Source organism: Stegastes partitus, unplaced genomic scaffold (assembly GCF_000690725.1).
Source record: "Stegastes partitus isolate 25-593 unplaced genomic scaffold, Stegastes_partitus-1.0.2 Scaffold1849, whole genome shotgun sequence".
In the NCBI taxonomy this organism is placed as follows: Eukaryota; Metazoa; Chordata; class Actinopteri; family Pomacentridae; genus Stegastes; species Stegastes partitus.
In genome coordinates, this window is record NW_007579580.1 from 1 (window position 1) to 13,069 (window position 13,069).

Consider the following 13,069-nt stretch of genomic DNA (forward strand, 5'->3'; position numbering starts at 1 on the left):
TGGCTGTGACGTCAGTTAAGTCTGTGAGGGTTTAGTACTTAGGCCTTCGGGTGGAGATTGGGATTGAAGCTTTCACTCATCCACGTCATGGTATATCTAGGCTAGGGACTCCTCATCAGCCAGTCAGAAGCCTTCTGAGGAAGAGGCGAAACGTCTTTAAAAGTTTTAGGTACGCTATGAATTAGGGGTGCGTCTACACTCTTGCTATTACTGTCACTGCTGCTCTTTTTCAAAGACCCATAAAATGAGTTCTCTGCACATGTTGAACTTTACTTCGGGTATGGTGTCCATCATAATCTAAAATAAAAGTACATCAGGTTGGATGAAGGAAACCGCATATCCAAACACACAAAAACAAATTCAACATTTGATCATAAAATGAACCTTTATATGCACAATGAATATTATCCTGTTAAAATCTAATATGAGATGAAGATATGAGGTCTCTATCAGGTCTTGAGAAACAGCAGAAACTCATTTTCCTCCCATGGAAACACACTGTATACACTCTTCTGTGTGAGGAAAAATTGCTTATGCATGTGTGTATGGCATATGATAAACAATGGCTATTAACAGGCCAGCCTTCCCCTGAGATGCAGCTCTTTGCTTCATAGTGAGATCAATCCAAAGCAAGAGCATAAATAGAAAAACTGCCTGCATCACCAGCCTGGAGGCAAAAACTGGGTCATATTACTTGCAGTTTTGATTTTCAAACTTTCTTCCTTTCTCCCTTTCTCATATATGTGAAAAGCCTGAGTCAGCATCCTTCTTCGGCGGTGCGGTCTGCCACCCCCTCTCGCGCTGCTGAGCAGTGTCTCTATAAGGGACGGGGAGCATGGGGATCATTGTGCTGTTTGTCCCTGCTGCTCTGCTGGGAAACACATACCGCTGTGCTCTCCGGGGGGAGCCGAGACAGTCGGACTGCTAGTCTTTTAAATCCGTGTTAGAGTGGTAATCCTCCTTTGCTGCATGTGGCATCTTTCAAAGCGCCACCGGGGATTCAGGTGTGACCCTTCATCGTCAGGCTAACAGGACGGCTGGGTGTCACTTGGCTACATGTCCCGCGGGGACTGATTGATGAACTGATCCATTTGATGAGGCGAGACAAGCTGTCCTTCACAACACACACGCACACTATTTTGTGCACTGTAATACCTTGGAGGATTTTATTTTTGGTGTCCCACATCAACGTCAAAGTAAGAACAGATGACTGGTGTATATGTCAGGAGTACAGGTCCCACAGGGTGTGCTGCACCAAGTCAGAAAAATGCAGTTACAGCCAGTAAGCTAAAAGCCAGACAGCCTCCTGCTCGTGGCTGAACTACGCAATGAAGCACTGATAAGGTCAGACATGTTAATGAAGTGTCACTAATTGTCTTGTCACTAGCGTCTGTGGCAGCTGTCATGGAAACATAATAACATCCAATAACGGTAAAGGTTGCCCCAGTATGTCTGTTCTGAGACCAATAATGAACTCCATTTAAAATAATACCGAACATAATAATAACGTCACTGCAGCTCTACTTACCTGAAGTAAACCTCAAAATGTTATGACATTTCTGAACATGCATAATCATCTTAGTAACTGTGATCTGAGGTGTTATTAAAATAAAATTCTGTGGTTGACATCAGGGTACAATGTGTCACATTATTCATTTGGACGACTGCAAAGCCAACCGCTCAAGTTGATGCTCAGTTCTAACGGCACCATTAGGAGTTTAGTAATAGCATCACTTTTATTTATTCAGAAAACTTCCACAAGAAGCCAAACTCTCCAATTGTGACAATTCCTGATAGGTGTTAAAAAAAAGTCCTACATGAAGTTAATTATTATTTTGCATATTACCTGTTGACCACATTAGTAGCTCTACTGGTGGCGCTAAGAAGCCATGCACAAGGACACCTCAGTGGAGATAATATGGGAGGGGAAAGTGGAGTCTTGTCACTCTGCGATATCCCATACATTCATTTCTGTATCCTTCTTTATTTACGTGTGTTTTTCGTTGTTGTGGTGAAGCTGTTGCATGCAATTAGCGCTGAAGTTTTTGTAACTCCTTCAATTAACAATTCCATAATGATATATATTCTACATATTTTTGCTTGATCAACACGTGTTAGAGAAATTGCTCGTACTGTTTCCTTTACTGACATCGTTGTCTTTTGGCCTGACGAAAGCCAGGCTGACACTGTACCGACTCAGCTTGATTACAACCTCGTTTTGGTTTCGCTCCAAATGATTTTACAATGGGGCCAAATTTCTGCCAAATTGGTTGTCATTTCCGGTGCAGTCTGACGAGCATCAGGATGCTTGATTAATCCCAAACCTAATCAATGATCCGGCTCATGGAAGATCGGTTGGACGTCTGGCCAGTCAGAAAGTTTGGTCATGTGTCTTGCAGTCTGAGCAGCTACATGGACGGATTCTGCACAATCCGACAGGACGTAACCTCAGCGTGTTTGTGCCAGCGCAGAAGTAAACAATATTAAACACGGTGCAGACCAGAGAGCTCGCGGTGTGGACGGAATCAATGTTAATCAATCTCTGGAAACAACACACTGACCTGTAAAGTGTTTTTTTGTCTCTGCGAGGATACAGCCGTCCTATCTGTGGCCATGTTCAGCCTAAGTGCTCCCGCACAACGTACACGATTAATAACAAACTCAATGCTTGTCCAGTCACACTCTGTCTGCTGTGTGTGAGGAGCTCTGCTTTGCCCTCAGAGAGCACAGGAGAGAAAAGCAGAGAGAGCTAAAAAAAAAAAAATAAATCACCACTCACAACCAGGTTTGGAGTGGCGTCTCTTGTCTGCAGTCCTGCGCTGCATTACTGGATGTAATTATCAGCTGAAATTCCATTATGGGAACAATAATTTCATTTTCTTGGCCACAGATATATAAAGTACCCTTCGCTTTAATGGGTACATGTAAGCCTAGATTTATTTGCAAACACACATGGGCGAGAGGTGCTGGAGCACAGAGCTACAGGTTCGGACCAGCAAACCTAAACAGTACCGTCGAGGGGAAGCATTGTGCATTCTCACTCGAGCACACAAACCACATCCCTTCAACTAATGTGACAGCTGACCTTATAATGACTCCAACAAATTCTCACTCACCTTTCCAGCTGCAGTTTGTTGGAATACAAACTGTGGACAGCATGGCAGAAAGAAAGGGGAGGCTTTGTTCACTGAAACAACTGTGCTGGTTACAGCCACTGAACAATGTTTGTACCTGACAAGCCACATAACCACAGGGCCCCGTCTACCAGAAACAGCTTTGACTGCATGTCACGAATAAAAAGACACGGGGATGGAGTCAGTGCAGCCAGCTGAGTTTCGACATGAAATCAGGTGCAGAGGCAAAGCGGGTTTAAGTGGCAAGCTGAATTCAATGAAGCTGTTTGTTTCACTCTCGTGCTGAATGTCAGACACCTGCACAAGTTTCAACAGTAATTACAGATGCTTAATTAATCTGCAGCAAGCATTAGCCCGCCCTGCAGCAGAGGACAGATATGAAAGCTTCGCCTTTGCAGAGACAAAAAAGCAGCTATGGTACGACAACAAAGATCCGTCTATCTATGGGTTGCGCAAAACCGCTTCAACAAATGCAAATAGAGTAATCTGAGCACATACTGAGGAGAGGCACTACCATTACAGCAGCCTTCAGGGTATCAGGCGATCCTTAAAAACAATTACCCACAACAGGGCCCTTGGGTGCTGACGTTCTAATTGGAAAGCTCACGGAGTCTAATTTACAATAAACACACAGAGATAACAGGCTTATCTTCCTCTATACACCGCTATCATCTCCCCCCATTAGAAAACCAGAAGTGAACTGTTCCAGACAGCAGCTATTCAAATGTAATGAACATCACAGTGAAGCTCTCCGCCTGTCAATGTTTAATAGTAATCTCTTTACATTGAACTGCGGTAACAAGGTTTATGCGCTCAACTCCTGAACAGTAATTCAGCAAGAAGTGAGTGTTCAGCAGACCCAACAGTCTCGTATCATATTTGCAGATCATATTTTATCGGACTGAAGAACAAAATGTGTTGCTGTTTACACTGCAGCGTCACACATGCAAATTCAGATTTTGTGCTCAGATTTAATAAACAAATTGCAACTTTCATTTCGGCACGTGTCCACAGTGGATATTTTCTTATTGGTATTAGTGGAAAAATACTAAGTACCATGTAATGCACAGCCCATGTTAAGTGCCTTAAACCTGCATTATTTCCAGTGGCCAGCAGGGGGCGACTACAGTGATTGCATAAAAGAAGTCTGTAATAGAAGTCTAAGAGACAAAAACCCTACTTCTCATTTGATTTGCTCCCTCAGTGAGTATTTTCCCTACAGATGAATGGTCTCAGTTATTAATTTCTGGCCTCCTTCATGACAGTGTGACGTTCATTTAGTAAATTATTGTTCAATTTAGAGTAAAATAGACAAGGCTACCTTGTGATAGACAAGTTGCGACCATATGGAAGTGGGTAAGTTTTTTGTCTCTGTCTTTGTGTCCCTGAAGACCTACCAGGACCTGAAGAGGTTCGCCATGTTCAACGTGATGGTGGCGCGCATGGATACAGCGCCCCCTTCAGGAGACAGTGAGAGTGAACGTTTAGCATCTTGCCTATCCCAGACGTGCATTCTGCAAAACTTACTAATTAAATGATCCTGAAGAAACACTCTGTCATCTTGCCGGTACGACTGTGTATGTACAGCAACATGACAACAAACTTGATTTGATTTGTAAATTCTTGTGTTAATAATGCACTAACACCACAAAAAAGTAGTAGTAGCAATAAAGAAGATTTAAAAAGGCCAGGAAGAAAAAAAGCATTCAGTCTCAAGGATACACAAAATTCATTTTGGAAAGAATGAATATGAACTTAAACCTAGTTTGTCTACAAGAAACCTTCACCTTTAATCATGTCTTTTACACAAGTCTTCAGTGGGTTTTAGATTTGCTGACACACAAGAACTTTTAAATTGAAATTTTACTGACAATATACAGAATATTAACAAAAATATTCCCCCAAATATATACTATGTATGCAGGAGGTTGTGCTTTTCTCAGTCTTGAGCTTTACCTTCAGACCAAGAAGACAGGGCAGCATGTGTTCAGCTTGTCAGGCAAAAACAAGAGCAAATAAAGACCTACATAATTATATGACAAGAAATTGTGAATTAAGACATTTGGTGCTCTTTTTGGGCTGACTAATTCACTAATTATTAGTGTTTGAGTTAAAGCCAAAGCACATTCAGGCACAGAAGGCGAGGAAAAGATGCATGTCGGCCACGTAGCTCAGCCGCTTTGCTTTCAGCTCCCTTGTTAACTGGCGAGAGATTTCGATGTTTATCTGCATGTACTGTCAATTTAAACGGTGGAGTCACTGCTGGAAGACTGACTTGACCTTTTAAAACTGCCTCTTTTACTCATTTGTCAAACGAAACACAAAAGGAACAGAAGTGCAGATTGCTGCAACAATTAGAATATTATGACAGACTTTAGGAGGATAGTTGTTGTTGCTACAGGTCTTAAAAGTACAATGCCCACAAATAACCAGCGTAAGACAGGAATAATTTAGAGAAGCAGCGATTACATAACGGCTCTGTGCAGGAATTGAGATTTCACACTGCATGATTAAAAGGAGTAGAACAAGGACATTTGATGAGAATGTGTAGTCCACATGAAAGACTGTCTGCTAATCCCCAGCATAAGAGCAGAGTGAGACACTAGATAGCCACCTCCATACAGAACTATAGCCTGGAGAAGAAGAATAAAACAGCACTGGGGTGGGAGAAGGCAAGACAGAGAGTAAGAAGAAGAAAGCAACACCAGTGGATGCAATTCACAGCGCGCCAAGGTGGGCTACATTTTCACTTTTCCCTTTCATCTCGGTCAAAGCATACGCTGAACAAAAGGTGCCAAATACTGATGAGACCGACTGGGCCGATAACTTCTGTTGTGTTGTTTGGAAAGGAGGACGGTACAGTCAAGCAGTGATGTAGCATTTCAGCAGCTCTACCTATTTATATAAGATCAGATTCACTGTCTCATTAGTCGACGGGATGCGATCTGATTAGCAGAAATACGCTTTTCCTTCGATGCAGTTCTGAATTTTTGCTTACAGATGTAGAAAAAAATGTAAATACTGTATCATGTTACATAACCGTGGCATTACTAAGCAAGGCCGGGGTGCTTTCATAAAACCAGGGCAGTTGCACACGACATGAATGCATCATGGTGTGTGTGTGTGTGTGTGTGTGTGTGTGTGTGTGTGTTTCACTCGTCTAGCAAACAGCCCTTTTTCAAATCAATTCTCAAACAATAAATCGAGCGTCGCGAATGTGGAAAGCTCATTTAATCTTATTTTTAAGTACCACTCATGCACAGGCCACAACAAAATGAGCCAAACTCACATTGGCTGAGCTGTGAGGGGGCAGTTGCATTGCAATTTGATGAGGTGATGAATGTCAAGTATGGTGATTTAGTGAAGCTGCACAAACTGTTTATTGAGAGAAAAGTCAAGACACTAGAGAACTTGTGCTGTGTGAAAGCATCTATTATTTAATTAGGGAAATTCGAGTTCTGGTGGGTGGTCAGCGTGTACTGCAAACAAACAAGCCATCACTCACATTCGGCAAGATGGTACTACGATACTGAGTGGGTTTCAAAACGGGCACTTAAGTTGCCATTGTGTACTGCTTTTAGCATGAAGCATCAAAAAGCGTTTCTCTGGTAAAAGTTACGTAACTCTGAAATACGACCATTCACTCCTATCAGCTGCTGAGAAACATGCTTCCTCAAATTTTGCCAAAAAAACTCATTTTAAATGTCTTGACTTCTGATTAACATTTAGTCCCGTTTTTTATAATTCCATGAAAATGAAACTGAGACACCAACTGCTGTGTAGCTCTGATGGCGCTGCATTATCAGGTCATTATTATAGTGTGGAAAAAGACTTTGAAGTTGCCATTCCAACAGCCCATTACACCACTGATTATACTGATCATATGAATGAATATACAGTACATTGGCACCGGCCCTGCTTCAGCGAATCTGAAAATGAATCTCATTACCTTTGCAACATTACAATGTGTTCCACATATGTGCTCAACCGGCACATCACACTGAACTGCCAGCGTAAAATCTTTGTTTTGTTCGTTGGTTAATGTGGAAATTGTTTAGTCCATTTATCACTCAATATGTAAAATAGAAAAAATTTACTGATGATCATTTTTTTAAAAAGTAGATGTTCAGTTTAATATCAAACAAGACAAAGAAAAGTACCAAGACCTCACAAGGGAGAAGCAGGAACCAGAGAACAGTTGATGATTTGGTGATCAAAATATTTTTATTGTCTCCCTATCATGTAATTAATTAACACATTGCTCCTTTTAAACATGATGTCCAGCTGGTGATCAGGACTGTCATCATCAAGGTTCTAACTTCTTTATACTGGAATAGGTTGATGTAGCATCACTTGCTTTCATTAGAAATCTTCTATCTTCTAATGCTAGTGCTTAGCGCAACATTGCAACAGAGCAAACTACGACTGGTGTTATGTTTCTGCACACGCAAAGGTCCCAATGACTTAATTAAGTCCTTCCTCCAAGTACATAGGAGTCGGTGTGAACTTCTCCTACATGCACTGATGTAGATAGTAGATCAGTGCATGTATGGAGTGTAGTCCTCCAACCAGACTGGAAAGTGATATAATACCAAGAGCTATCATTGTGTGTGCATCTACATCCACAAGGGAGCATAACCAAAGCTCACCACGTTGGAAACAGGACTCCAGTCACTTAGCCTGCTCTTAATCACAAAGTCATTTTAAGGGAGCTGTTAGCGGACCACCTTTGGCCACCTCGCCATCAGCAGCGCTACCCTCAAGCATTACCAAACTTACTAGCTAGAGTTGTCTAGTTCCTACTGTAGCTGCCTAATGCTACTAAAACGAGCATTTCTGTCTTCCTCACCCAACCTAGCTATCCTATTGTAACACAGCAGACAGTAAACCGCTGCCCAAATTGTGCCTCTGGCTGCAAAATCTCTTACAATGGACACCTGTAGTGTGTATGTAATGCTGCCCTGTCTGGCCTTCCTGTCAAACAAATCTCAATCTCCACCTTATAGATAAACTTCCTTTCATATTCCTTCCCTGCACATCCATGATTGGCTTATGTTTAATCTGTGGTGGTTAGACAAGCATGTTTATACGTCACCGACCAAACACTATGGGGGAGTCACTTAGGAAAGTCTGCAGATATAATGACTCACAAAAGGTTGCATATTAATGTTGATAAGCCGCATTAAACGATTAAACAGTGGGACAGTCCTAAACCCTCACATACTTAGCAGGGTGCACATCAAAATCTGAGTCCTAGACGGCAGACACTGGGTTGGGCTCATGGCCAAATGTTATCAGAAAACCAAGGTTATGGGATCAGACTTTCCAGATATGTGGGACAACTAATGCCAAAGATAATTTGACAAAGATGTATAAGTCAATATTTGGATGTGAAAACATCCGTTTTTTTGGCCTATTTTGTGTAACATTCTCGTAGATCCTCCCCCAGGCATTTGTCGTATTTACCCAGAAATCCACAAATCCTCCTCAGTTAAACAAACTGTCTCCAAACAGAAAATGACAAAGCGCTCTGTCCAGTTGGGCTGTCAGATCTTTTGCCTCTCCTCTCCCTGTGGCTCCTTTGCATAGAGCATCACAGACTGGCTGGGCTGGCAGACAGGAGCACGCTGCATCCAGCTTACTGACGTCACTTCTCCTGTAAATGAAGTTAAACTTTCTCGGTGCCGTGTGGAGCCGTTCATTTAAAATCCCACAAATTGCTTTTGTGGGTCCTGCACTGAAATGACCAGAACAACACAATGGTGCTGTCAGCCAGAACAGTTTCATCAGCCTGGGTCTAAAGATGCAGCACAGGGAAGGTGTCTGGTCTGAGTATCCTGAGCTGTCAGAGAACATACAGGTAAAACATTTTCCCCTGGAGGAAAATGTGCACTTTATCAAAGGCAGAACAAAAAAGTGGCACCAAGTGATGTCTGCAGGATGAAATGGACTTTTGGAATGAGGTACGCTTGAAAGCAGTGCTGAAATAGGGCGGTTGGGGAGTTTCTGTTCTCCTTAGAAGGTTTGAGTTAACTGCAAGGCAGGCTGCAGCATCAAGTGTCATCCTCCAGGAAAGCAAACTAAGAACAGATTTATCAACCAAGTAATGCTTCTTCCCTCCGTGAGCAATCGCAGCATACATGCACCGTACAGGAAAGAACTGAAATCAGTGTGATTTTCTTGATGCTCCTGACAAAGTGCCCAATGTTACAAGCAATTTTACTCTAATGAATCTCAGACGCCAAAACAACAGGCTGTACTTGCTACTGCTGGAAATAAACCCTTCCCAAGAAATTTAGTAGTGATGCCAGCATAAAAGAGATGACAAATGAATCATGGGAAGCAGAACTGGTGGGAGAGAATGCTTATTCTAGTTAGATACAGAACAGAAAAATTACTTTCCCACCCCTGGGTCCCATTCATCAAGGTGTGCTGCACGACCCAGGCCATAATACATCCCAACCACACTGTGTTACACCCGCACAATGACATATGGAGTCCTTTTATACAACTTAGAGAGCTGTAGGACTAATGAGTCCCTGTGATGAAACGTACATGAGTCGCAGCACAGCAGAAACAGCAAATACATTACAGCGCTGCAGCTTTCATCAAGTTTGTAAGATGTTTTTGAAGGACTCAGACTGACTGTGTTCCTGCAGTGCTCGATATATTATAACTAAAACTTTTAGGACTGTTTTAATTACAATGTAGAGTGTAATTTAAAACCCTTTTCACAGTTAAAATGGTCAAAAAATTACACCAAACCAGATAATGAGGCCTTAAATGTATAGATTGAATTTTTCTGTCAGTCTTTCCTATCTGGAGATCGGATAGTAATTACGAGAAACATAATTATTTATTATTATTACTACACAGATCTAAATAAATGGCAGAAAGCTGATGGATAGACTGACTAGTTTAAAAACGTTCTGTGCTACAATGGACACTTGGCCATTAGAAGTCTGAGTGTTTTTGTAGCAACAGTGCTACAGTCGTGTTGGTACCAAGAGGAAACCTCTGGTGCTGTAATAAGACGCTAACGCTAAATGCCAAAAACCTCTTTAATACTACTTGAGGCTGGGTCCAAAAGCAAGTCATTTCCCACAGACCTCCATGTTTAAACCACTGACTGTATATAAAGATGGGGGGACCTTCTGTGATGGCACCTACAGCTGACCTGAACAGTGGTTTTTATAGCTTTGTGTGGCGGCTCTGTTACCATCTTGGCAGTGGCGACTCCTCTCAACTCTGAGCTAATGCAAAAATGATCAAAGAGGTGATGCATCAGTAGAGCTGATTCAGGTAATACAAACAGCACAGCCTTAAATAAAGAATTTACCCACATGTTGTGGTCATGAATGAGGCAATGAGCTCCAGATACCAAATCGATTGTTGTAATAGGCTGTAAACATGTTTATTTCTGCTGTAAAGTTGGACATTTTAACATGGTGGTCTATGGGGATTGACTTACTTTTAGAGCGACCCTCAAATGGTCATTCAAAGAAATGCAGTTCTGCAATGGCTTTATTTTTCAGCTCTGGAGGTTGCTGCTTGTGAAAAAAGCAGATTTAAACCTGACATGCAAACTCAAGACTCAACCCTGCTGTCGACAAACAAAGTATGCATCCTATACACAAGCTGTGCTGACAAATTTAAACTTTTAACAGTGACAGAATGGGAAAAACACATATTAATCATTAAATTTAAAACAGCAGAAAATTACTCATGTTTTCAGGCAGGTCAGTCAACTTAAAAAATAGATTTAAAACAAAAGCATAGTGCCTCTGAAAGCGTGACAGGTCATAACAAATCTGATGAACACATAACCCCAACCCTAACCCTTTACATAGAAAAATCAAAATCACAAAACCTGCTCAGTTAGCACAAATGTTACTGCACCAACACTGCTCAACATGTATTTGAGCTCCCTGAGGCAGAGCAGATCCCACACTGTGCTGCACTCCCTTTAGTTTAACAACAGAGGCCCATTTGGTTGAACCCATTTCTAAATTGCACCTCCGGTTTATTGCTGTAGCACCAAAACCATCCACCGAGAAAAGGTGGACGTGCACCATTATGTGGAACATTTCCCAGGGTGCCAGTTACTCACAAACAACGTGTTACTTTGGAACAGCCTCCACCTCTGCTGGTCGAGCTGATGAAAGACATTTACATGAGTGGCTGCTGCAAACTGCACGGCCCCTCAGAACTGTGGTCTCTGCAAAAAGTTCCTCTTAGCTTTTTAATTTTATGAAGCGGAACACCTTGCTCGAACAAGAATGAAATATTAATATCGATGTGCGTCGAGCAATAACCATTCAATTACAAGACGCCAAGGGAGAAGAGAGAGTAGTTAAAAACAAGGCAGCAGGGCGGTGGTCAGCTGCATCGACTCAGTGTTCAAATTGAAATAATTAATGTGCATTTCATATACAAGGCTCGCTGAATATGTGATTTGAAAAGGTAATAACTTATACAGTAGTATTTATCTTTTTTCTAAGAGTATTGTTCTTGCTAACGCGGTGATGCTTTATGCTACCATGACAACAGGCGCTAGCAAATTTAGTTGGTGAGCATTAATTTTGCGAGTTCACCAAATTCATGAGAAAGCACTCTGTATCCACACATGATAGAGTCTGCAATATTCTAATTTCAAATGTCTAACAGAGTGTTTTTCTCTCCATGTACAATCTACCTGATAGCATGACATACTAGCTTAGTAGTTACAAAGTGTAATGACCAAAAGTTGGTGGACATATTACCTGTCATAATACCAATATTTAAAAATGCATGTCACTGTTAAATCTCTGAACTGCATCCAGTGGTCCAACACTGTGTGACACTAACATTAGCTTAAGGAGCTACAGGGATTAGCTGTATTATTTTTTAATTATCACAACATTGTCAATATCACTCAGTGAGGCAAACATCTTTCAAAGTCAGTATTTCCAAACCAAACACTGAATGATGCAAACTGTGAAGCTGAAGTGATAACTTGCAAGCTAATTGTTAACTTTCCCATAGAAAACAATCACGTACATCTATGATAAAATACAGCATCTAAAAATCAAGCTGGAGAAGTGTTTGTTATATATTACAAAGTAAGCTGTTTTGGACATCATAATAAAACACTCTTAGCTTATACGACCATTAACTTGTCACTTCAGCAGCACTGTGAGTGATGGCAATGCCAGGTCTGCAGTGTACTTTGTGTTATGTGGGCTGTGCTTAAATGACTTTGAACTGCCTATTTTGACAATGTGACAATCCTACTTCCAAAAAAACCCCCAAACTTAAAGTTAGAGTACACAGTATTTTAGCCACCACGGAGAATGTGAGGACGATTTTGAAAGAATAAAACAAATCAAACACCCCACCACCTCCCTTCAGGCCTCCCTGCAAAGCCACTCTTCCAAAACACACGACTGTCACCGTGTGAGTGCAGCTGGAAAACTAATCCATCAGAGACAGTGACGGCGGGGGAGAGGAGCATCTCGTCTAAAAACACACAAACATCATCGGATTCGCAAAATGTCCCGTTCAAAGCCAATATGGTCGACCAGAAGATAAATATCATCAAACAACACATGCTCACAACTTGGCTACAGCGCAGACAGGCAGCAACACACACACACACAGATATGAGTAAACACACCTCAATAAAAACTGGAGGAGGATTAAGACCACAAAGAGCACTGAAAGACGCACAAATGCACAAATAAACAAGATCATCTGGCATGTTAAGCAGCGCAAGATGCTGCGGGGTTATGTCGAACCGGGAAACGTGGCTGCTATTGTTCTGCTTGCTACCTCTAGTGATGTGAGACCTGTGGAAGGTTCAAGTGCATGGTACGTACAGGTAGGCAGGTACGCTGTCAATCATCTCATGCAGGGTAAATGCAAGGACTGGAAAGGCCTGTAAACCACAGATAATA